This window comes from Branchiostoma floridae, chromosome 7 (genome assembly GCF_000003815.2).
Source record: "Branchiostoma floridae strain S238N-H82 chromosome 7, Bfl_VNyyK, whole genome shotgun sequence".
NCBI lineage: Eukaryota > Metazoa > Chordata > Leptocardii > Amphioxiformes > Branchiostomatidae > Branchiostoma > Branchiostoma floridae.
In genome coordinates, this window is record NC_049985.1 from 16,510,735 (window position 1) to 16,515,134 (window position 4,400).

The window sequence follows — 4,400 nt, forward strand, 5'->3', positions numbered from 1 at the left end:
TTCTTGAGTATACGCGCCCTGTATAGGCGCAACTGCTAGCTACTTTTGCAAAGTCCGTCTGTCACGGCACCTGGTAGGGTGGTGAGTTAATACCGCGATTGTAGCTAAGGGTTCAAGTTCCGGTCCGTCATACTTGGTATGGTTAGAAAGGTTGCTTAGCAAGAAATCGAAGGATAAAAACCGCAGTCCAATCGGATACATTCTACTGGAGATATTCTTGAGTATACACGCCCTGTTTAAGCGCAACCGCTAGCTACTTTTTGGAAAGACCGCCTGTCACGGCACCTAGTAGGATGGTGAGTTAATACCGCGATTGTAGCTTAGGGTTCAAGTTCCGTTCCGGCACACTTGGTATGGTTAGAAAGGTTGCTTAGCAAGGAATCGAAAGATGAAAACCGTAGTCCAATCGGATATATCCTTCTGGAGATATTCTTGAGGATACGCGCCCTGTTTAGGCGCAACCGCTAACTACTTTTTCCAAAGACCGCCTGTCACGGCACCTGGTAGGGTTTTGAGTTGATACCGCGATTGTAGCTAAGGGTTCAAGTTCCGGTCCGGCATACTTGGTATGGTTAGAAAGGTTGCTTAGCAAGAAATCGAAGGATGAAAACCGCAGTCCAATCGTATACATCCTTCTGGAGATATTCTTGAGCATAGGCGCCCTGTTTAGGCGCAACCGCTAGCTACTTTTTGCAAAGACCGTCTGTAACGGCACCTGGTAGGGTGGTGAGTTAATACCGCGATTGTAGCTTAGGGTTCAAGTTCAGGCCCGGCACACTTGGTATGGTTAGAAAGGTTGCTTAGCAAGGAATCGAAAGATGAAAACCGTAGTCCAATCGGATATATCCTTCTGGAGATATTCTTGAGGATACGCACCCTTTTTAGGCGCAACCGCTAGCTACTTTTTACAAAGACCGCCTGTCACGGCACCTGGTAGGGTGGTGAGTTAATACCGCGATTGTAGCTTAGGGTTCAAGTTCAGGCCCGGCACACTTGATATGGTTAGAAAGGTTGCTTAGCAAGGAATCGAAGGATGAAAACCGCAGTCCAATCGGATACATTCTTCTGGAGATATTCTTGAGCATAGGCGCCCTGTTTAGGCGCAACCGCTAGCTACTTTTTACAAAGACCGCCTGTCACGGCACCTGGTAGGGTGGTGAGTTAATACTGCGATTGTAGCTTAGGGTTCAAGTTCCGGTCCGGCAAACTTGGTATGGTTAGAAAGGTTGCTTAGCAAGGGATCGAGGGATGAAAATCGCAGTCCAATCGGATACATCCTTCTGGAGATATTCTTGAGCATAGGCGCCCTGTTTAGGCGCAACCGCTAGCTACTTTTTGCAAAGACCGCCTGTCACGGCACCTGGTAGGGTGGTGAGTTAATACCGCGATTGTAGCTAAGGGTTCAAGTTCCGGCCCGGCACACTTGGTATGCATGGTTAGAAAGGTTGCTTTCTTCTCGAGATGTTCTTGTTTTTATGTACTCTAGTCTTGGCCTTACTGCTAGCCTTAGCCTTAAGCCAGGAGTAGGGTGATACCTTAATGTCACGATTCAAACTTAGGGATCAAGTTCCTGCCGGGTAAACTTTACAGGCGAAAAGAATGCGCGCGCAGATGTCCATAACGAGATCTTCAATCTAGAAGAAAGCAGCCGTAGGTATTTCTCAATGAAGACTTGCTCGTTACCTGGTACTTTGCGCCAGCTTGTTACCTGTGTGCCGACCAGGACCTTGTCCGTTGGAAAATAGTATAGTCATTAGTGGAATTACTCATAGCCTTGTGAGCTCCCATTTCATCTGATCATTTCCAAATAGCGCCACTACAATTCTGTTCTGCAATTCACAGCGAAAATTTTATGATATAAGACGTTTCATAATCGTAAAGCTAAGGGCACAAGTCGCCGTACGCACATTTTTGGAGAGGTTACATCCGCCACGTTTTTCTGAAAACGTGGGGAAGGAATGGCAAAAGCAGGGAGGGAGAACGTCTCAACGCACGTCACTCGCACGGTTGCGCAAGGTGTAAGTATGTGGTCTGCACGTCACCTCTGACCGTGAGCAGGTTGCATGCAGCATGATGGCAAAGAAAGTTCGACATGGACGTAGAGTTCTACGGCGTGTCTGTGTGCTCCCAAATCCGTTGGATTTCGTACGGAGGCGGTACTTACCACTTGCGGATCTCAAAAGATTGCCCACGTTTTGGCACGTAGACACCACGCAGTTGCACGCACGGTGGGTTGTACCCTTAGCTTTACGTACCATATACGTTGCCTGAATCCTTTCCTCTTCCCTTATGACCTCAATGAGAAGCGACTGATTTGTGCTTCTCATGAATTAAAAGAGATTTAACACCGTTTTAGATATGATTTCTTCAATATACAAGTGCAAGAGACTCTAGCTTAATTGACGTAACAATTCATGCATGGTTCTTTCCATTACTCACCGTTTATATATCAAGCTCACAGACCTTCTCAAGACAATGGTTTGGAGAAAGTCGTTATCATGATCACCTGTGGTTGGAAGTTAGTCAACCACGCTGCTAATTATGATGGAAAGTCTCATTGACCTCGTGTTTTTTTACCATGGCCGCCGCGTGAGAAAGGTGTATAATGACACTCCAAGCAGATATAATGTAATCTCCAAGCAGATCCTACGGTGCCATAAGATAGTATCAAAGCTGGCTAAGGAGTATAACCGGCCAAAAGGAGTCAAATGGGCGCCTACGGTGGGTTTGATACTATATTACGCCACCGTGGATCTGCTCTGAGATTAGAGAGAATGCACAAAGCGCATACTCAAAACAGACCACTGCTAGCCTTACATGTGCTTGGAGATTATTGACATCTGTGAATACCCAATTGTTACACACTCACACACCAATTATTCTCATCGTAGGATATTTCATTTCACCCACGTGTTTCATCTGCGTTCAACCCGTGATAGAAATTACACGTGGCATATTGGTCTAGACACGTGCACGTGGTAAGTGGGAACTGTAAGGAAATTGAATTAATGGAGTTCCTTTTTTTATGTTCACATACATATTGTTTTGTTTCGTTTCTACTTCTTTCTCTTCTTCTCCGAACAATTTAAGTCCACAGCCTGGACCAGACGGTTGTCACTATAATGTTTACTGGTTATGTAGCACACCCACACCCCCCCTCCCCGTGGTGTTCAATTACATATTATAGCAAGTGGCAGGACTGAGTTGGATTGACTGGTCATCATATACACGAATTCGTTTGAGTAATGATAAACAGAGCAGCAGTGTGTTATAGGCCAGACCATGTAAAGTCCAACACCGTGAGTTTGCTTGGAAAACATTACCTTTCTAGTTTTAAAAAGGAAACTGCCTATACGGAACCGCATTGAGAGACACAATACAATATACTGTGGTAAAATGTAGTTGAGGTAAAACGAAATGATTGCGAACTTAGAGCTATATAAACCATTCCTATCGATCCAAAAAAGCTTTTATGAAATCAATTAAATTCTATCAACATGTTGCAACGTTGATAGAGTCTCCTTGATAAAATCTAGTACCCACTCTCCGGAAGAATGCAAATGTCAAGAGCTTTTGAATAACCTTTTTACCAGAGACTTGTATATATATATGCACTTAGATGCAGTGCCACCCTAAAGATCTCTGACTACATGCAAGGCGTCGGACGTTTCCTAAGGTTTCTTTCTATTTTGAATGCCGCTGACATATAGATATAAGGATCACTGCGTCCAAACACGTAACTAAATTTAGACTTGTGCGGCGCTCAATCGAGCTAATATGCCATAGGTCAAGTAATTCCCATATGTACGATGTGTCTGAATCGAAACATGTTTTCCATCTCATATAATTTCCGGGAGGAAATTGACAAGAATTACAAAAGAAAAGAGTAGACAAATTCGAGCATCATCTCATATGCCAAGAGGTCAACAGTAAGATTATGAAATAAAGATTTTCCTCTTTAATTGAGTGTTGTGTCGCCAGAAACCTCACACCCGGTATTCAGAATATGAATTCAACTTATTTCAATTGCAATCAGGTAATTTCATCTATTCCGTATATGACGTATTCGTGCTTCAAACAAATTATTTCGGTTGGATGACATCCCCTCATGTCCCAACGATTGGGTGACTGCTACGCATACAAGGAAAAACATTTACATTGTTTGGGCGTCTCGATTGTTTACAGCTCTACCTTGTCCATGTTTGTTAGCAAAACCCACATAACAACCGTAACACGGTTTTCCGGTTTGCAATCCGCGCTCCATTGTTTTATGTCGTTCCATGTGATAACTAAATTGACGTCCTGAATTATATCAATATTGATGTGATGGAAAGCTTCAATTCTCCCTAGACATTCTTAGTCCATTATGTAAACAAATAGTCCGAGGTGCGATTTTCTGA